This window comes from Amphiura filiformis, chromosome 4 (genome assembly GCF_039555335.1).
Source record: "Amphiura filiformis chromosome 4, Afil_fr2py, whole genome shotgun sequence".
In the NCBI taxonomy this organism is placed as follows: Eukaryota; Metazoa; Echinodermata; class Ophiuroidea; order Amphilepidida; family Amphiuridae; genus Amphiura; species Amphiura filiformis.
The window spans coordinates 27,438,660-27,461,824 of record NC_092631.1 but is presented as its reverse complement, the minus strand read 5'-3'; the positions used below and the strand labels follow the sequence as shown (position 1 = coordinate 27,461,824).

Here is a 23,165-nt window from a genome sequence, read left to right as displayed (position 1 = left end):
AATAAAAGACTCTTTCATTTGGATGGTCAAAAGTAACATTGAGAACTATTTAGCATCATTTTTCTTTTAAAAAAACATGATTTTTGGCAAAATTGGGCAACTTTGTCATCCATGCTCAAACTAAATACATGTACCGTATTTTTGTTCCATTAACCACCCATACCCCTATAAGTGCCCACCCAGCAACTTTACTACACATGATCTTCTATTATTATGTGCATGATTCATGCATGCAACTACTCGTGTATCAAACACAGAGCCATCAACACACAAAGTCCATATTCTGGGCCATTTTTTACATATGTAATTATGTAAACAATATAAAAAGTAAGCACCCATCCAAAATGACTTTGTTAAGCGCCCTGGGCAGTTAATAGAATGAATATGGAAATACTGGTATATGATGTACATGAGTAAAAGAAAGTTCAAATGATTGAAAGAGTTTTACGACTATGCCTGCATACCATAAGTAACTCTGCCAACATTTTCCACATTACATAATTATGATAATAATCCACTTACAGCAATCCTGGCTTTGATGACAGATAATTTCTCCTGGGCGGCAGCCAACTCATCGTTAGCTTTCTGCAAAGTAATACGCTTGGGTTCCACATCGCAGTACACTTCATAGAACATGACAATGTTGATTGCCCAGGCACACAGACCAGCAGCAGCCAACGATTTGCTTTTGATGTTCTCTGGTTCAAATTCGGAATCGGCAAGGAACGGCTTGATGGCTTTCAGGCAGCTCTCGTGGATGTGTTCTTTGTCGTAATTGATTAAAGCATCCAAGAAGGCGTCAACCTAGGGCAAGATTTGGAAAGCAATATATAAATAACAACCTTGAAGAGCCATTCAGAGATTTTGAATTGAATAATTTTTCGCACAAATTTGTTCTATAAATAATTATTTTATAATTTGCACAAGCAATGTTACTAATCATATAGTTTAAATTTCAATACACATTCAGATATTTCAAGTTGAATAATTTTCATGCAAATATTAATTTAATGGAGACCCTACATACACATTTTAATATTCGAACCTACCTTTGCCATCATGACCTTGGCAGCCTTCCAACTCTTATCTTTAGGAACTTTACCTCCTGGAGCCATATCTAGTCAATATTGCAACCTACCTTTGCCATCATGACCTTGGCAGCCTTCCAACTCTTATCTTTAGGAACTTTACCTCCTGGAGCCATATCTAGTCATTATTGCAACCTACCTTTGCCATCATGACCTTGGCAGCCTTCCAACTCTTATCTTTAGGAACTTTACCTCCTGGAGCCATATCTAGTCAATATTGCAACCTACCTTTGCCATCATGACCTTGGCAGCCTTCCAACTCTTATCTTTAGGAACTTTACCTCCTGGAGCCATATCTAGTCAATATTGCAACCTACCTTTGCCATCATGACCTTGGCAGCCTTCCAACTCTTATCTTTAGGAACTTTACCTCCTGGAGCCATATCTAGTCAATATTGCAACCTACCTTTGCCATCATGACCTTGGCAGCCTTCCAACTCTTATCTTTAGGAACTTTACCTCCTGGAGCCATATCTAGTCAATATTGCAACCTACCTTTGCCATCATGACCTTGGCAGCCTTCCAACTCTTATCTTTAGGAACTTTACCTCCTGGAGCCATATCTAGTCAATATTGCAACCTACCTTTGCCATCATGACCTTGGCAGCCTTCCAACTCTTATCTTTAAGAACTTTGCCTCCTGGAGCCATATCTAGTCAATATTGCAACCTACCTTTGCCATCATGACCTTGGCAGCCTTCCAACTCTTATCTTTAGGAACTTTGCCTCCTGGAGCCATCAGACACATGACAGCACTTGTAACCATGACAACAGCAGCAGGGGGTGAGCCGAAGGCTTTCAATTCAGTCAGGTTACCCTATAGATTCAAATATATATATGACATGTCAAAGTTAATGGTTTACCAAAGAATAGAAATACAAAATGTTAACACAAGATTTGTTCTTACATTTTTACCGCTGAGTTTCTACCCTTAATTCCGACACTGGTGATTGACAGTTGTAGGGCAGGCCAATACTTAAAGGTGACTCGTGCAAATGTGCAAAAAGGTGATCTGAGATTCTTAGTCAGTGACTATGGTTTAGAGTGTAAGCTTTAAATTTCATTGGTTCTAGGATGTCGTCTACCACACGGTGGATGGCATCGGCCACATTGTAGCGGAACACGCTTGTCAAGGCACGCTCATGTAGCGTGTTGTAGAGTGTAATGCACAAACAAGATCACAGTAAGCAAAAGACTGCAATAAGCAAAACTAAAATGGTAAATAAACAAGTTCATTCAGAATAAAGAGACTGTTACTTAATTTTTGATGAACAGGGTTTAGGTAATATGATATTTAACTGACTAAAGAATGAGAATAAATATGCACAAGTATCCACTACTCAAAATAGTGGATCCGAAATCACACATTTTTAGTCAGTGGCTGTGGCTTGATTGTCAGCACTGAATTTCATTGGTTTCTGCATGCTTTGTATCACACGGTAGACAGAAGCAAACATGTTGTTGAAGTGCAAGTATGTAGCACGTTCTATAATAATACACAAACGAGCTCGCAGTACGTGCCAGGTCTAAAATAAAATAATGCCCTTACCTTGTTCAAGGTATTCAAAGCTGCCTGTGCAGCAAGAAGAGCAGGTTCAGCTTTGGCCAAATCCCTCTCACAATCCTGCTGCTTCTTGGACACCTCTTCATTAATCTTGGTAACTTTCTTTTCTTCTCCATCTGCAAACTCTTTCTCCTTGCTGACTTTCTCCGTTTCCACGCCAACCTTCTGGATGAGTTTATCTGCATCTTCATTCTTGATTTTCAACTCCTCTTCTTGAGAAGCAAGCTTGGCTTTCAAGTCATCCACCTACAAGCATGAGAAAGAGGTTCAAATAAAAAAAAAGAGGAAAAGCACCAAAAAGGGGGAAAATTAATTAATCTCTTATACTTTTGTACAGGGAAGAAAAATTTAAAAAGGAGGAATTCCTCTAAATCAGAGGAAGAATTTCATCCCTGCTACAAGAGTGATATCTAATGAAGATATTTGCTTTACTGAACTTTTTTTAAGCCATAATAATATTTCATTAAAAAATTATTGAAAAAAGAAGAAAACATAACCGTTTCACTTTTACTAAGGCCAGAGGCACTTTCCATTCAAAATATGGGATGGAATTCTTGAACAAATCAATACAAAAGAATGCTTGAATGAACTAATACAGTTTGTGTCAGGTCACTTGAGAATCCGCTTGAGAACAAGCATTCGTCCATCATTTCTAAAGCTGAATTTATACTTGATCGCTTTTTCAGAAAATTGAATCCCACACATGCACAGTGAGCATGCGTGTGATTCCCTTTGCTATAAACATTGAGTACAATCTCAGCTTTATACAATGACTGATTTACAGTGACATATGTAAATTACTTTTGCAAATATTGCACAAAGGGACTCGGATGCTTTACAGCAACTGTAGTTTAAAAAAACCTTCCCGCAAATATGAACTGCAAACAACTAACTCACCTGTTGGGCAGTACTCTGCAGCTTGGTCAGACCATTCTCTAGACGTTGCATCTTGGCAGTCAACTCTGAACTCTTGACCTTCAGCAGATTTTGATAGAGAACGATCTGCTCCAGGAAACTCTTGGGTGTGGTGTAGTTATATCTCCTCTCATTGGTCAGATAAGCTTTGCTGGTCTCATTTACACTGGTGTGCACATAAGACAGGAACTCAGCGACGGAGCCTTTTAGGTCATTCTGTGTTAAACATTTCACAAAACAAGCAAAATTTATATGAGCACAAACAACTTAGTCTTAAAATCAGTCAGTCCAAGTTATGTACAGAAATGTTTACAAAATGTAGTGTTTGTTCAAATATTGCTTCTTTCCATTTATCTTCTTTAACAACCAGAAAAATTATGATATGGCTGTACCTTTTCTCATGGCCATTTATTACTACCACTTTCATCTAGGCTGCCCTCAATTTAAGGGTTCCTGATATTATAACATAAGCCGTAACCAGTGGATGTAAGGTCCACTATTTAAATAGGTGGTCTAGCTTAGTGTGCCCCTACAGCTTTATTGAACTTACAGGAAGCAGTTCATTTGAATCCAAGAACCGTTTGCTGACAGAAATTAGAGCTTCTTGTGGCCACTCGTGGAACCAATCAATACTGGTACAGTTGACTACAGCTGGGAATTTACGGCTACGTACACGAAGAGTCACACCGACAGGCGAGAAACACAAAACAACCTGTGGAAAAAGGAACATTTTTTGTTTATATTATACTCAGTTATTGAACACAGAGATGTGCTTATTTCAAATGGTTTTGCTCAAGTTTGTTCAAACATCCACACAGACGGCCGAGAGTTGGGTATTAACAATGTTAATGCCTGGCACCAACATAGAATGTTGGCAAATGTATGACCAATGGTTCATTAATAGAATTCAGGTAATGATCATTGATTTTGCCCATGGCTCTGTCTCAGGCATAAAACAGTCGATCATGCTCTTATTTCTACTAATGAACCCCTAATCTAATTAATATATTGATCAAACTTTGTTGTAAGGTTTGAAGTAACATTCTTATTCAATGGGTGCGTCTTGTAAAGAATTCACGTAATTTGATTGGTTTTCTGGTGTATAATATCTCACAATAGTTGATAGTGTTATTAGTCAGGGCACGCGCCGCCACGAAACGGCGGCACGCTTGTTGCTCCTCAATGATCGTGCGATAATGCGTTCGCGTAATACACGCGCGAGAACTAAGAACGCGATTCAAGCGGCTTAGATGTTCGTGATGGTTTTGTTCATTTAAAACAACGGGATGTCCTCACAAAATAACTTTTTTTTTTCTGAAAAAGGCAGTTTTTCTCGCAAAAATTACATTAAAACTGAATAAGAATGAGCCGGTATCCACTACGATAAAAATATTGGCCAGCCCATCCATTATGACACGATATTGGATAGGCAAAAGACAAAATCCTATCTTTTATTCTCTAAGTGAACAACTTCCATGTGGACAATTCGGTTTGAATCAAAACTTTATCAATCATAAAATCATGTTGTGTACGAGGTTATCACCATCAATTTAGGAGTGTGAAGCTGTATTTGCCATATTTGTGCTTAGTGATCTGATCACACAAGGCACTTCACAGGTTATACACAGACATGGGCTATTCCAGTTGAAATCCATCCACCCCCTATGGAAGACATGACCTTATTCTCCAACACAGGGGGTGTAGATTTCAAATGGAGTCACCTATTCAGGTAATCCCATTTGAAATTCACACTCCATGTCTTCCATAGGGATGTATGGATTTGACCTGCAATACCCCAATCTGGTATTCATCCGTATGCAGAAATGCAACAATAAACTACCGCATCCACCTTCAACTGTCGCCTCAGCCTGTCAATAAAGAATTTCCAGCAATTCTCCCTGGTGTCTTCCAATCCCTGACCTTTGACCTCATTTCTGACCCCTGATATAATATTTTCCACTTCATCATCTGCAAACAGATCAGGAATTTCTCCAGATGCGAGCAGATCGTTGATGAGCACCAGGAATTTCTCGTCGGACACCTGTAGCGTCAGTCATCAGGAACATGGTACCAATGTTTTTCAGACCAGCCTTCAAGCATGTGCTGGCAAGATCAAGCTGTTTAAGAAAACAAGGGAAACAAGTGGTCACAAAACAAATTTATATTTTTTCTAGCAAAACAGAAACAACCCTCTTCTGTCTATATGTTGTACATAACAAAGCCAGCAATAAAGGTATGGACCTTTTTCCCAGATAAACCACTGATCAATCAATACTTGGTCCGGCATTCAAGACTGTTGAACTCAAATACAAAATACCATGCCAGCGCCATCAACCTAAATTCTATATTCACCTTCAGATCTGGTATACCATATCCCTTCCTGAGTGTGACTTGGAAGACTTCTAAACTGCTGATATAGGCGGCTAATCTGGATAGACTCTGTTTACCGCTACCACCAACACCTACCAGCAGGGCATTACCGCGAGGTGATTCTAGAATACGATTGATGCGACAACTGGAATAAACAACAGCAAATTATTATTTTTATGTTCGAGCATATCGTTAATCACACACCATTTCCTGTAAAACAACACACCCCGGTAAACAATTTTTTTTCTTTTAATGAGAACATTGAAAAATTTAGAATATTTTGAAAGATATTTCTGCCTCTTTGTTCCATGACATCAAAATGGAGATATTTGGGCCCATTCAAAAATTGGGTTATAAACAAGGTATAATAAGCTGGGTGAATGCAATGGAACAAAATACAGAATAACTTTACTCGTTGTATCAAATGATACTTTCACTCTTTTAGATCAATGTTGGGAGATGACAAAATTATTCAAATATATCTTGATTTTCCCCCTTTTCATTTGAAATCATAGATGTTTTTTTTTCAAACAAAAATACAGAATCTGAGGTGCCTGCTCTGAAATGCATAATGATGCCATATTCTATTTTATAAAGAGTAATAGAAATCGGGTCACATGGTTTAGTTACACCTGGTACTATCAAAAGGATTTCCATCTTCTCCGTTGTCCCAGATCACTCAAGGACCAAAGCAAACTTGTTATCCTTTCCACTATCTAGAATGCATGTCATGAACCGACATAGGACATGATCCTCTGGTCAACCTTATCTCAAGCTTTAACATGTTTTGCTGTTCATTTGTCTCTTGCATTCTTGTTTAAAGCTTTGTTAGGCATTTGTATTCATTATGATAGGTATTTGTTGTCTTGCGTGCATCCCTGCACCGAACTCCAGGTCAGCTTTACTAACCATGGTACATGACCTGGGCATTGGTGCACAACCTTGGGCTGCTTGTGTGTTTGTATGTACTTTGCTTGCTTTGTCAATAAAGATTGATTGAACAACTTGACATTACAGATTGAATGAATCATAATGGAGCAACATATAATACCACCAAAACCATGATCTTAAACCCTGATCTCTTAATCCTAACCCTGATCTCTTAATCCTAACCCTAACAATGACCCTAATCCTAACCCTCAAAACATAACCCTAATCCTAACCTCTTGGAATGGCAGCAATTATTCTAGTCTTGCTAACGCTATCATAACACAAAAAATCAGTTAACAACTTACACATGTTCCATAGCGGCTTCAAACAGTACCAGATTCATGACAGCATTGATTTCATTGTAGCTATCCAAGGCCTCTGTAAGCAGTTTGTTAAGCTCGCCCCAGCCTTCATTGCAGGGCATGTATTTGGGATCACCGATACCAGTGGCAAAGTGACAGAAGATGTTAGGCTTTGCAGTCAGGGCAGCTTCATCCAGGTCCTGTAGTGCAAAACACACACAATTTGAAAGTGAAGTACTTGTTAGCCAACTATTTCCAGTACGGTAGCTCATATTATTATTTTTGCAAAATGTGCAGTTTGATGCAATGCATTCATCTAATGCCATAATATACTATTGCACTGTGCTATTCCAGTTGAAATCCATACACCCCTATGGAAGACATGACCTTAATCTCCCACACATGGGTGCAGATTTCAGATGGAATCACCCATTCAAGGTAATCCCATTTGAATTTGACACTCCCTATATAAAAGATGAAGGTCATGTCTTCCATAGGGGGTGTATGGATTTAAACTTGATTAGCCCATTGAGAGATGCATCATACCAGCTTAATCTTACATATCATTAAATCTAGGTATGGCATATCTAATAGTTTTATGCAGGAATACACAAAATATTGTCCCTATATTTTGTGCGATTGCAAAAATTTATCCAGTTCAACACTAATACATTTTCTACATCATTACATGAAGCTGCAGTCTTTGTCAAACACCATACACCCAAATATATTTAACATGAAGTTGCATATAATTACAATCATATCAATCTGTTGAAGATTATGACTACCAGCATATCTGGTTTTCAAATGGGTAATAACACTTTTTCATTCAAATTGTGACCATTGGCCACTAACTGTACATGCACCATTAACCGGTCCTGGTCATCACCACATATTATTCAACAAACATGTTGAGGGCTCAGTGAAAATACTACCTCATTTTCTCACGTTGGTCATTTTGCTGCATGTCCGAATTATTGCACTAGTAACTTAGGCCTGTTGGAGATAAGGCTATGTTTCACTGGTCTGTGGCTTTATTGGTCTTTGTTATCACTGGTTTTTTTTTCTGAATATTTTGGTATCAAAAATCTAATTTTGCCAAAAAGGAGATAAGGCAGTGTGGCGCTGAGTGTAAACTGCTGAACTGACACATAATTGCTGTAGATAAGTATAGATAGAGCGTGGAGAGCAACATGGCCCAGCGGTTAAGATCTTTTACTCTGATGCAAAAGGTCCTTGGTTCAATTTCCAATGGAGGCAAAATTAAAAAAAATTTATTATCCACTCTATCTAAGGCTCTCATTTTCGGGCTCCCGGTACCGAACTTTTTTTTTCGAAAGCGGTACCGAAATTGCAACAAAAAAAAAAATTGCAAAAAAAAAAAAAAATTTTAAATTTTGTTTTTCAAAGTTTTTTTTCGGTTTTGTAGTGTCTCTGGACCTAGACCTAAATGCTATCAATTGACCTAAAATTAAATGAACACAAAACAATGTGCAAAATTCAATTTAAAAAATTTTTTTTTTTTAGGTCAACCATGATCCTAGCATTTAGGTCTAGGACCAGAGACACTACAAAACCGAAAAAAAAACTTTGAAAAAAAAATTAAATTTTTTTTTTTTTTTTTTTTTTTTAATTTTGGGTACCCGGGCAGGGAATTTCCTGCCCGGGTAATAGGATTATCGGGCGGGACTCGAATTCCCGGGACTCACTCAGAGCCTTAACTCTATCTATTACTGCATTGTGGGGCAGATGCAGTGAATGACAAAGACCTTGCAGCCAGTTCTGATCATGGTAATGCCTGTACACCCTCTTTTCTCTTGAGTCAACTTCATAGGCTCAATGTCAGTAAGGGGATTGTGTATACGATGTTGCTTTATGTGTTTAAGTCCCTGAATGGGCTCTCTCCTCAGTATATAAGTAACTGCCTCACTGTGAAAAGATCATCCCAGAGGGCAATGAAGACTTGCTCGGCAGATAGTATTTCCTTCTTGGTGCCTCTTTCCAAGAAGGGTGCTGGGGATAGAGCCTTTTCAGTGGCAGTTCCATATTTGTGGAACACCTTACCAGTTCATATCAGGAATGCTGCTACTCTGGAATCATTCAAATACATATCAAAGACATATCTTTTTCCATAATATTGTTGGTTTTGTTTTCTGTATTTGATCATTTTTGATGTTGCTTTTTTGCACTTTGAAGCCATTGGAAAAGGCGTACTATAAACGTAAAAAAAAACATACTTACTTTGAAGCCATTGGAAAAGGTGTACTATAAATGTAAAAAAAATAATATACTTACTTCAAATGACTTCTTAGCAAAGTCCACGACCATCTTGTTGAATGTCTCAGTGTCTTTCTCCTCAATCAGTTTGTCTCCATAGACACGCTCTGACTCATGCATCCATAGACGTGCTAAATCTACTGGAGTCTTGATACAATCAGCTGTGGAGTACAGCAAGCCCTATGTACACAACATTCATAATGGAAGACAAAGCCTTTGTTAGTCAATTACAATTATTAAAATGCTTGTAATAAATCAGAAACAGCTTACTTGTTTTATTTCAATTTGAATGAAAACTGCTTGTGGAGGCATTTAATTTGTGTTAGCTCACAGTTAACCTGCACTATAGGCAAAATTCTCGATCATGAGAGTCAACTTGGGTATGCATAGATATTTGCGTCAAGCGCACTACATAAAGACCACACGCTTACAGAGCAAGGTTTTGAGAATCGACCAATCACAGCCTTTGAATATGGTCGTCGTTAAGAAAGGTCGAGGTTCAGTCATGTAGGTCGCGCAATTGTGTTATTCGACGAAACATTACAGAAACAGCAGAAGGTGCATCCTATCATGATCGAGAATTAGATATTTTGCTTATAACGTTACAACCATAGACATACCACCTAGACCTATTACTGCCCATCCCTTACCACAGCGGGAGGTGAAGCCCCGTATCCAAGGTGATATTGACGGATTGACGGGTTACTAGGCGCGGAGAATATCGCATACATGTCTGATGCGTTCGTTTGCGTGATTGCTGCGCCGTTATCGCCCGCATCAAATGCGACATGTTCCGTAGACGCGAATATATCTGCTTGCTTGCGTCCGGGTATGCGTCCTTGTCAAAGTTGTTGCTAAGCAGTGTTGACTTCACTACGCGAACCAAAGTCATAGGTCTAGGTTCTTGTTTGTCTGGGGTTACAACCCACAAACACTACCGTTGTCACACTATCAAAATGACCTATATGGGTGAACTTATACTACCACATTCAGACAAATTTGTGGTTTAGAGATAAAAATCATTCAAGAAGTTTGTATCATACTTAGCAGCCACTACCAGCGTAGTGTATTTTGATGACATTTTTCGCTCACTCTATCACAAAACTGGCTAGGCAATACAGTTTCTAGCAAGTCCAGTGTCAAATCGCTATCAGCTGAATTTAAAGACCCATTCAGTGATCCCAGCCCAAGTGTAAAATAATTAAAATTGTTTATAAATTGCTTAAAAGTGAAGGATAAGTCATTCAAATTGTCATTTGGTATTTTTGAAATGACAAATTTGGCAGAAAACTAAGAAAACAGCAGCTCTGGCGAAGTTGAAGCCCCATTCAAATACATGTAGCTAATTAAGATACTGTCAGTATCTAAATTACAGATTTGTGTAAAATGTCTTATTTTGTCTTAAATACACGGCTTTCGGCTGAACCACTCGCAGGCTGTGTTAGCACATCTATGACAATGACAAAGATACCAAAATCTGAATTTTGATGATTTTTATGATCGTCCGGATGAGCAAATCACTGAATGGGCCTTTAAGTCAGCTTGATCATTGGTTATATTTGCCACCACTGAATTGCTGCAAGCTTATTGCACAATTGGGTGTTTGCTAGCATGATACTGTTATATTAAAGGGGCATTTCATGATCCACAGCCTCATCCCCCACTTTTCTCAAAAAATGTTTTTTATACCAATGGAAACCTCTGGCTACATGTTTATGTACAAACGTTCTGGTATACCAGAACGCAATTCAACAAAGTGACCTATGGATCAGTGTAATACACATAATCATGCATAACTTGCAAACACAATATTGAAATCAACTGAAACTATGGGAATAAAAACTTTTTTGTGGATATCTACTGAAAATGTCATAAAAAGAGGTTGCTAGGATCACAAAATACTCCTTTAAAGTGTAACATGTTAGCTATATTACACATTTTCAGTGATCATCATCACATCTTACTTGGAAGATATTGGAGAGGTCCCTGAGATTGAAGACATAGTGAAATTTGACAGCTGTCGGTAAGAATGTCTGGGTGACTTTCTTGTGCAGGTCTAAGGCTGCCCCAACTAGGTTATTAGCAAGCTTCTGAATGGCAGCGGGGCATGAAATCAACTCCAAATGCTGTGAGATGATACTGTGGTAGATGGTATGCAAGGCGTCGGCTCCTGGGAAACTAAGGGCGAAAACGCAGAAGTGACGCTGTGGAAAGAGAGATAAAAATAGCGTATCATATATAATGTGATCTTACATTAGAGTTGGATCTGGGTTAAAAGTCAAAGGAAAAGGTTTCATAACTTCTAAATTTTCCTGAGCTAAGTTGATGGTAAACATGGTAAGAGCCTTAACTACTTGACAGCATCTAGCGATCTTTTTATTTATGAGCTCTACGGTCAACTGATTATGAATCGCATGTTCAACCCTAGACAATTTTAATATCATTTCACCGATGTACAAATTTGCAACATAAGACTGAAAATGGTTTCAGCTTCACTATTTATCAGTTTTCTTTTATACCTGTTTCCAATTTGAGTGTGTAAAAATTTAGGTACACTGTACCTGGTACAGTGGCGTAGCTGCCGGGGGGGAGGGGGGGGAGGGGCAATTGCCTATTTGGGCCCCTGCCCCCTAGTGCAAGGAAAAATGGGGGAAAAGGAGGGAGAAAGAAGAAAAAAGAGAGGAGAGGAGGGGCAGAGAGATGGGGAATCCATACGATATGCAATACCATACGATTATTATTAATAAGCCTGGCAAAAATTGTCTATTTGGGCCCCCGCCCCCCCCTGGGCCCCATACAGGCTTGCCCCCCCCCGGAAAAAATCCTAGCTACGCCGCTGAACTGGTACAGTGTAAACATAAAAGTGGAGTTCTGATTGGCTAATGAATCTTGTCATGAAATCTTGGCGATACCCAGGATGAGTGCGCCGGACCAGTCATTGCCAGTGCGAAAGAATCTTGCCAAGAACTTAAGGAGGAGAAGAATCAATGGGCTATTCCGGTTGAATTCCATACACCCCCTATGGAAGACATGACTTTAATCTTACAGGGTGTACATTTTAAATGGGGTTACCTGAATGGGTGATTCCATTTGATATTCACACTCCCTATAATTGCATCATAGGCATCCACTGGGCCAAAGCCAAGCATTGGGAGTTTCCTCTCCATCAGTGTTACTTAATTACTCATTAATGCCTAGATTAGCCTTGAAAAAATACACTCTAGACCAACACTGTTTGCTTACCTGTAATCTAGACATAATGGTGAAGCTACCAGCTGTAGGGTTCATACAGGACACATATTGACACTTGTGGATCTCCTTCAGGGAGAGTTTAGTACGGTCATACCAATGGCTGTAATCCATGTGTTGTCTGATCAGTGTGTGCGGCTGTACTGTGCCGTATGTGTCAACTTCAGGCATGTTCATATCATCTACAAAGTAGATGAGCTTCTTGGTGCCTGGTGGGCCAAAGTTACGACCAGCTTTCTTCTCTAGCGGCTTTTCTAGCACTCCTACAAAGCAAAGTGTTAGAAGCTATGAATTATGACACTAATATAATGATGACAGTAATTGTTGCAATATTGGGACATATTTTTAAAATAACTTTTGGTAATATTGGAACATTTTCTTCAGTTACTCTTTGGTAATATTGGGATTTATTTTCAAAGTAAGCTCTGGAAATATTTGTTTGATATTCTATTGATCTTATTTGAAACCATTAACCCTATGCACAGATCTCCAATCTTATTCCCAAAACAAGGTTCTCCCTGCAAACGTATGAGCAAAAAGAGCATTTTTGTTTTTTGTGCTTTATCAACATGCCAGAATGCTTTTGCAAAGTGTCAGCGGTAATTACGCATGCATATGAAAGGTGTACAAACACATAATACCCACTTTTGGGGTAGAACCATGTTTTGAGATGACCGTACAAAGGGTCAAAAGCGAAAAAGAGAAACTTGAAGATCAGGGACATTTTACTCACCTTGCAACATTTCAGATGTGGTGTAATAGTTGAAGGGTACATTGGTCACCATGTAGGCGTCCGATAATTCTGCTAATTTGTTGCCAACCAATACGCTTTTGCCAAGACCAGCATTACCGACCAACATGACGGGACGCCCTCTTTCCATCAATAAATCCGAGAAGAATCGCACACGAGTTGTCTCGGCAGTGTGGACAAGCACAGCCTGTATGCAGAGATTCAGAGAAGATACACTTTAAAGGTGTACGAGTGGATATTCATACGTAGTGGTAGATAAAATGAATTACTTCAACACTACACTATTTTTCTCATCAGTGAGAGATATCCCGATAGTAGACAAAATGTCATCGCAGCATCAGCATCTGCTGAAGACGCTAGTCGGACTAGTGAAAACGTTCCAGGTGAGCGAAAAATAGTGTAGTGTTGAAGTTAAAACTTTAATTCACTTTAAAGGTGCTTCACCAGATTGACAGCCTCATTGCAATGACATAGCCAAGAGGGAAGGGGGTCAGCTACCACCTGTGAGAAATCTTTCCCCCTCTTGCCCTCTCTGTGGAATGCTAGCCACCCTGATATTTAAGATTTTCAGGCCTTTTTAAAAATACTTTTCAGCCCATTTTTGACAAGTTTTGTCAACTTCCCCCCCCTTGAAAGTTTCCTTGTCCCTTGCCCTCCCTCTGAAAAAAAGTCCTGGTTATGCTACTGCCTAATTGCCATGCTTTACCTAATCAAAATGTACATCAAGTGTAAGCTCATTCAACAATTAGCAAAATGTGCAAAAAATTACATTTTTCTAGTACTCTATCAGCTACATTTTTTAAAATAACCAAATATGTTGGCTCACTGACCTGTAATGGCATATCTGGATCCAGTTCAAATACAGGTACTTTTTCTGTCCATGGCAAGAATTTCTTTGACTCTGTATCGATGAAGTAGTCAAAGATAGTGCCTTGACTTGGAAACTTGACTGTCTTGAACTCTGTTATCCACCATTTGCTGAACTCAACACGATAGTCCACCAGCTATAACATAACAGAACAGGTAGATTAGTAAATTATTATGCCGTGTGTAAAATGTGACACGATCTGTTCCATGGGGGCCACAGGAGGCATTTTTGAGTTACTATAATTATTACCAAACATTAGCAGGGACTGTCTTTTGGAATTTGCAGGAGAGCATTAAATAGCTCTTCTGGAGCTTTCAAGGAGAGCTGATTAGAGCATTTACAATAGAATGTATGGAGAGAATGGTCAACTAAGGAGAGCTAAAAATCACTCTCCTAAATCAGATTTAAGGAGAGCAGTAGAGAGCGATTGCATTCACTCTCCTCAAAAGGTAGTCCCTGCATTAGGCTATCACCTCATAGACAACACCCAGGAACCAATTAAATTTAATGTTTACAAACTAAACTACACCCACTGGGGTGGCAGGGGGTAGAGTGCACCCCTGATAAAAAATGAAAGAAAACAGTTCCACCTGAAAAAATAAAAGAGAAAATCTGAAGGGCAAAGGAAAAGAAAAGGGGCAAATTCATTCCAATCATGGGCCAAAATAGTGTAAAATTCAAATTTTTTTGCAAGCTGTGCGCGCACATTGTCACAATAAAGCCCTTTTCATCCCGATCATGGACGAAAATAGTGTAAAAGACTAAATTTTTGCGCGCTGCACGTGCACATCGTCCCAATAAAGCCAATTTTTTTCCGTCTGTGCCCCCGAAAATTTATTTTGCCCCCTCTGACCAAAAAGGCTGGCTACGCCCCTGATACTTGCAGAATCAGACTCAAAGGATGTTACCTGATCTTGAAACATGGCACCTCCAAAAGCCCAGACACAGGCAAACACAAAGTAGAGCTCATAGAGCTCCTTGGAGCAGTCTGGTGGAGTATTCTCTGGAGTTAGAAGACATTCCAATAGATAGCACAACATCTGAACTTGACTTTGTTCTGAAAAATAAAATTATTCACAAAGTAAAGAGTTAATTTAACGAAATTCGACATTGATACATGCTGAACATTGACACAACTGGGGCTTGAATTCTGCATACCGTATTGTCTGTAATAAACGCTCCCCCTCTAATAAATGCCCCCCTCCAATTTTTCAGTGAAAATTGTCAAAAATGCAAACATTTCCATGCCATAACGTGTAGGTAAGCTTAAAACTTGCATCAGTCATGTCAGTCACAATCGCTAAATTGCATGGACAAAACCTATTATGACTCAACTCACATCCATTTCATTGCCTAAAGTATGGTAGAATTTCACTACTTCCATGCACTTACAGGTGTAATTTTGTTGTATTTCCCACAAAAATGTCATTTTCCGTGGGCGCTGCCATCATGTAGTATTAGTATAGTCGTAAATCCCTCCTTTCAGCAGGAGTGGGAAATTAAACCAGATTTTTAAGCTTTTTCACAGACAATTCACTTCCAATAAATGCCCCCCTTTTGGAAAAATGTAACGCCCCCGGGGCATTTATTACAGACAATACGGTAACTGAAAAAAATATGTTCTTTGATTCTCACCTGTAATTGGAGTGATCTTCTTGAATCTAATTCTGACTGTATCCAATACAGGAGGCAGATACTTGTCAAATAGAATGGTAAGATTGGCTCTTTCAGATTGAACCTCACGAGTGTCTATCCAACTGGTCACAACTCTATAGAAAATAAGAACATCATAACAGAGACAGGTCAAACAGTTTTGCTTTAAAATAATCAACTTGATCCTCATCTGTTATTTTCTTATGCTGGGTGTAGTATATATGACACAAATCTGATCCACTCAGAGGAAATTGAGTTATACATTCCATTTCTAACTTGCTTGGTACCCAAGTTTACCGATGTTGAAATCTCTGAAGTCTGTGTCAAACTTGGTTGCCAAGTTATAAGCTTATCATATGTCCATTTTCTTATGTTTTTTTATTATTTTTTTGCACCTTATTTTCACCTATATCTTAATTTCATTATTACCACCTTTGGTCTGACTGTACCAGACCGTGTGACATGTATATATAAAATACAAACCAGTGTTAAGTATACATGTATGTCCTCCAAGATGGGTTCCAGTGAACAATATATCAGGCACAATTTGAACGGTCTACCATTTCTATACTGTGCTTCACCTCAAATTTAGAAGTAACTTTTGGACTACAAGCAAGCCTTTTGTCGGACTAACAAGTCTTAATTTAGGTCTAGTGAAACTTTGGACTAGCAAAACTTAGGACTAGCAGAAAGTAACCATTTGAAGAGGTGATTCAATTGTCAACTGTCTGAAATGCAGCCTATATCAATTCAAGATGACTGCCATGTGAATTATTGTTACTACCATTCTGGTTGGTTTATTGCGTAAGGCTTATCAAGTTTATAATAAGAATTAGAACTTACGGATTCCATCCTAAATCAGTAGGGTTAACATACAAAATACCAGCCCTAGACACGGTGGCAGGAGTGGCAGTCTTCAAATGGCTGATCTCAAACACAAGACGCATAGCTGGGGTGAGAGAGATACGCTCGTTACTGGCAAGCGTCAGCACCTGTGAAAAGAATTTGGTTTAAAAAAAAAAAAAATATTTGTGGGGCATTGTTAAAACATGGTTTACAGTTTTTAACTCCTTTATAATATGGATATTTGATGACAGAGTTTGTGGATGAATAAACTAATAAAATCTATCAATAAATTCAGTTATCCCATTATAGCTGTGGAATGCTCTTCACAAGACATAATGTCCAATAAAGCAGGTATATGCAAATTAGCCACTTTATTTGCATATTTAGGGATGTACATTACCATCACAGATTCCTTTTCTCTTTATACATTCCCCTGTCCTTGATCCATTTTCCCTACTTCCCTTGTAATACCCCATTCACACAAGAAAATACCTTCATTTCATGAAAATGTCATTAGATAATTTACATTAAATTTCATGATGACTGAATAAAGTTATGGTTCCGTTCACTAATGCATTTGCGTGTTACCTGAGTAACAAAGCACTCAAAGTGGAAACACACAGCTGTAAGGCTACTCATTTTCATGTACCATAACACGAATCTGTGATATTCAAATGCCATGCAGCTCATTCGAATATGCATTTGAAGAGCTTCATTAGATCTTCATTAGTTAATGAAGATCGAATGAAGAGACATGTGTTTACATCAGAAAAAACCTCTCAAATCATTGTCATCGAATGAAGCGATTTCCTTTGTGTAAACGGAGTATACGTCCTTACCTTATTGTCATCCATGACAGTGTTGATTCAATTGACATAGGATCTACAATACCATCCTATGTTCCTCTTCCTTCCCTTCAACCCCTCTCTCATACATCCCATATGTCCTTACCTTATTGTCATCCATAACAGTGTTGAGTGATTCAATCCACATAGGATCAATATCTCCATCCAAGACAATCCACTTGGGTCCATCGTGAGTGATGTTAGCCATGTCTCTCATGATTACAGAGAATAGACCTAGATGAAACAAAAAGATAAATTATGGCTTAATGAGGGGCACTGAACAGTTTTTATCACTATTGAAATGGTATGTGCCGAGGCCTTATTTCAACGAGTTATTACAAATAGGTGCACTAGTTGCACAGTATATATCGTTTTTATGCATAGGTCAACAGTCAGTTTGGTACGATTTTCTTTCTGGGGGATTCCTATTTCTAGAGATTTTACCCATCATGCACGTGCTATGTGGCATCTTTAAGCGTGTGTGTGTATATGCCGGCGCTTTGAGCAAACACTAAGTGCTTTGTAGCTGCGCCAATGAAATGCGAACTGATATGTCACTGCCACATCAGGGTTGAAACAGGTATAGTTACTCACCATCTTTCCATTCTCTGGTAGCTGGGTTAATGATACCAAACAACTCATCGTTTGTGACCGCCTTTGGGTTGAGATCCACAAAGACAGGTTTGCGTTTCATGTTGGCATAAGTCTTGTTCAATGCTTTCAGAACCTATTTACAGATAGAGGAAAATAAAAGAATGTTAGTTTGAAAATCTGTTTAAGGGATGGCTTGAAAACCCAACCACCTGTGCACTGCCAGAACCTGCAGTTGAGTCTGTTTTATATCCTGTGGAACGATAGAACGTGGTGAAACCAAGATAATCCTAAGCAGACATGTACACAGGATTTATTTTGGAGGGATGCAGGACTTCCAAAAAGTACACTTTTTTTCAAAGTGTGTATTGCAGATTTTTTGTAAAAAGTGGACTTTTTGTCAATTTTTCTTCCATTTTGTGAATTTTTCTTCCACTGTTGGACCCTTTTATTGAAAAAGAAAATCAAAAAGTGGACCTTTCTAAATTTTGAGTGTGTACTACACCCCCTGTACACAGGCCTGTATCTATAAGAATGGCTTAGGACTGCTAACAGGTATAATACTTCTCTGGTGCAAATAATAATGCTTCTTTGGTTTCTTCCATTTTCAAAGATTTCATGCACCATAATTCTGTGATATTCAAATGCCATGGGGCTTGTGACTACTACTACTACTGATTGAGGACCATTTTAACCGGTCAATTCTTTAAGGGGGTACTACACCCCTGCCCAATTTTGTGCTTATTTTTGCATTTTTCTCAAAAATTATAGCGCATTGGGGACAAGTAAGATATGTATATTATAGGGGCAAGGGCTACAACTACTGCACTGGAAATTTTATTTCAGCACAGACAACAGTTGTGGAGTAAGAGTCAAAAATGAGGGAAACCAATATTTGACCAATAAATCAATAACTACTTGCTTTGAGTTGTTGAATTTTCAGTACAGTAGTTGTAGTCCTTGCCCCTATAATATACATATCTTACTTGTCACCAATATGCTATAATTTTTGAGAAAAATGCAAAAATAGGCATAAAATTGGCCAGGGTGTAGTACCCCCTTAATTCACAGAGGTATTGTACTCTCTATGTATCATTTGAACTTGTGTACTGACCTGTGACTTGCCAGTGCCAGCATTACCAATGATAAATACAGAATGCCTGACAGCCAGCAACTCTTCTAACTGGACAACTTTCAACACAAAGTTGTCTTCTGCTTGCAGTTTCAGATCCAGCGTTGACTGCTTCACAACTTTCTCAAAGTCCATATCACGACGACGTGGTACGTCCAGTGCAGGGAACAGGTCACCGATAAGACCCATGAAGACCGGCATGTCATCAAAGACAATCTTGGGTGTGTTGAAATCACGCAGGGCACGCATGAGCACCTGGTCTTCTGGACGGCCGGGATCACCGCGCTTTAGTGAACCAGCTACGACAAGTACAGACTTGATGGCGCGTAGACCCCAATCATAATGGTCCTGAAATATAATCGATCCATTCCTTAAAATTATTATACTTAGTTCTCCGAGTTGATAGGATGAATAAATTTATACCCAGAGCAGCCAGCACCAAAAACATTGAATATAAAAACAGTACATCGAGACGGATTCGAACTGGCGACCTTAACCATCTGAACAAGAGGCACTCTGGAGAAGAAGAAAGATTGAAATCTACAGGAATAAGGTTCAATCTCACTTGTTACAAGCATTATTTTGAAAAAAACCTTTTTAAATGGGCATCAGACGGTTAGCTTTCTCTTATTGTGTTTGCTCATTTTGAATCACCTATATAACCATTCTTGCAAATGATATTGGGATTATGATCTAAAGACTCAATAGTTGATCACAGCCCAAAACAATAGACCTTTTCATATCGAAGTTTTCCAAAGTGATGACCCGTTTTAAAAAAGCGGGTCATCATCTACGCAGTTCTTGGGCCGCACTAACACCAGTTGTGTGTTGCGTCATTGCACGCAGTTGAACAGCAGTACTTGCTTTCATAAATAACAATTTTTTTATAATTCTCTTGCTTGCCTACATGTCCTTGCCTTAAGGCATCTAGCAACACAATAATCTCCCTTAAAGGAAGGTGACCTGATATATTTGGAAAATCAAATTCTTTAAAACTTACGTATAACATAAAATGCTGTCCCTTTCAAGCATGGAAAAAGATCATGTAAATGTTCCTTGTAAATGCAACTAATTCTTTATGGAATTACTGACATTTAAGTCAGCGTAAAACTGGTAGTCTACAGTGTTTTTATTAATGATAATCATCATGATCATGTAAAAAATTAATATCAAATGAAAGATCCTATTTTTCTCATTAACATACTGAAATTAGGAGTTCCAAATTGGTGTATTTCGAAGATATCATCAAAAACAGATGAATTAGTCAATAATGTGGTATACCACAGGAGACTAATTTGACAGTTTTTTGATGATTTCTTCGGAAATATACCGATTTGGAGCGCCTAATTTCAGTATGTTAATGAGAAAAATATGAGCTTTACCTGATACCAAAACCTGCATTTTGATAGGAAAAAGTTGGGTATCCAGCTTTAAAATGGGAGAGGTGGGTGGCAAATGAATTTTTTGTCGACCCGATTGCTGGTCAACAAAAGCAATGACAAAATCAGCGATCTGAGTGACCTTGCGTCGCAGAAAGGACCGCCCTCTTTGGCCGAAATATGTTGCCAATCCCGCTGCCTGGGAAATTCCGGTCTGACAAAGCACGACCCGGCAGTGTCTCCGCGTGGGGTCAAAAGTGTTGTCTAACTGTTTCCCATCAGAAAACTTTATTAGCTTACACATTAATTTGATACATGAAATATTAACATAAGATGCCAAAAAAAAAACACCTAATGCACTAAACTAGGATATTGCCCACAATGCACTATGTTCATCAAAACTATTGAATTTGCTTAAATTAGCTGACCATACCTGTTTCGACAACAGCTCCTTACACAGGGTGTACAGTGTGATGAACTTCCTAGCTAGAAGCCTTGCATCCAAGAAGCCTTCAGCAACCAACATAATCTCACAAATCAACTCAAAGTCAGGGACAACCATAGCACATGGCCTGTAATATAAACAATGAAAAGAATGATGAAAGTTACTTTTTTTTCGTATATGAGAGGTTAGGCTTCTAATGCCTAATTCCTTATGCATACGACAGTTGAATCAATGAAAATCAGTCACAACGGAGTGGTTTTGAATTGATATAAGTGGTGTACGCATAGTAAGTGGCTTAGCATGGTGTAGGAAATTGCAACTACTCAATTGGGTTATTTCAGTTGAAATGGGCTATTCCATTTAAAATCCACACTGTCCCTGTGGAAGATTTGACTAAAGTCTTCTACAGAGGGGGTATAAGTTTTGAATAGAATAGACAATTGGGTAACTTCCATCTGAAATACTCACTCCAGTTGTGGAAGATTTAGGTAAAGCAACAATACAGGGGGAGTATGAGTTTCAAAATGATTAACCCTGACCAATTACATTTGAAAAACATACTCCCCCTGTGATGAAAGATATTGTCTTAAACTTTGCAAATAACAAAATGTTCTACAAATATTTATAGGTTCATGGTTTGGGGTAAACTTTCTAACCTTCAAATATCACTTCTTGAGTATTAACACATTTCAGCAGAGTTCATTTGCAGTATCTTGCAGATGTTGTGAGTGTACTGAATACACGGAAGAGGGGTCCTGATTGGCTGATTAAATTACGTCATGAAATATAGGCACCTCATTTGTTGAACTAGCCACATAGCAACAGGTGACCCTGACATGACCTTCACACGATAAACAGAGCGCCCTCATTGGCAACTGTGTAACAGGACCTTGCCGAGGACTGAAAAAATAGTATCCTCAGCGTAAGTTTTTCAAAACTTAATTAACTCTAACAAAACAAATTGTTTGCTGCATCTTTGTATGTGTATCTCTTTGTTATACACGCACATTCTGAAAATAGATGTTTTGTTAAAGCAAATCACATCACTGAGTAGTTTTAGCATGAAACACATCATTTTTTTCTTACCTGAAGAGTGCTTTAAGATTCTCTGGTAGTTCAGTCCTACCAGCGTATCCTGGGTTCATGGTGATGAAGATACCGACTGTGGGTATCATGTTGATCTCCTCACCCATGAAGTTGAAGATGGACTTCTTGTCACGGATGGCATCTTGAACACATTTCACCTGAAAAGCAACAAAGCATGAAGGAAATTAAAACAGGAGCTTGAGACTGCATCAGATGAGATGATCAGTGTACCATTTCCACTCAGGTGTATACCCACACACTAGATGGGAGAGTGACAACTATGCAATGATAACAGGTGTAGTATGATGAGTCATTCAATTCAGGAAGGAGCACCAAGCCTGAGCGAGAGGAGAATCTGTGTTTTTGCAGGTTCCGATGGGATTATTCAAAAATTTCACTTATGATAGTGGGAGGGGGGGGGGGATACATGCTAGCCCAGATCTGGTCAATGGGTCTCAGATTTAAGTAATTAGCCAACGTTAGCTGTGTCCTTGGTGTAAGATATTCATGAGGTAGCCTAGTGTAAAGGCTCCATTGATTGAAGAATTAAGCAGCTTACAGAATAAAGCTGTGTAATCCTTTGATAGAAGATTTCTGTGCTAGGCAATTTCCGTGCAGTTTTAGACGAAGGATAAACCCAAAGTTACTACTCGCCTTAAACTTGGTATGCCCTTGTTTCTAGGATGTTGTGAACAATAGGGCAATGGGTGACAGGCAAAGATGGACTTCCAATTGCATCTCAGTACTTATCCTCCATGTACTCACCTGTACTGCCACCACTGAGAGCACTTCTACTGAGATACGATTGAACTCATCAAAACATCCCCATGCTCCAGTCTGAGACAGACCCTTATAGATGTTACCACAGGACTGT

The 23,165-nt window shown here is 38.8% G+C and overlaps 1 pseudogene; it reads right to left on the bottom strand.

The window, feature by feature from the left end:
- LOC140150761 (dynein beta chain, ciliary-like) overlaps window positions 1–23,165 on the bottom strand; it is an 89,602-nt pseudogene that overhangs the window by 19,683 nt on the left and 46,754 nt on the right.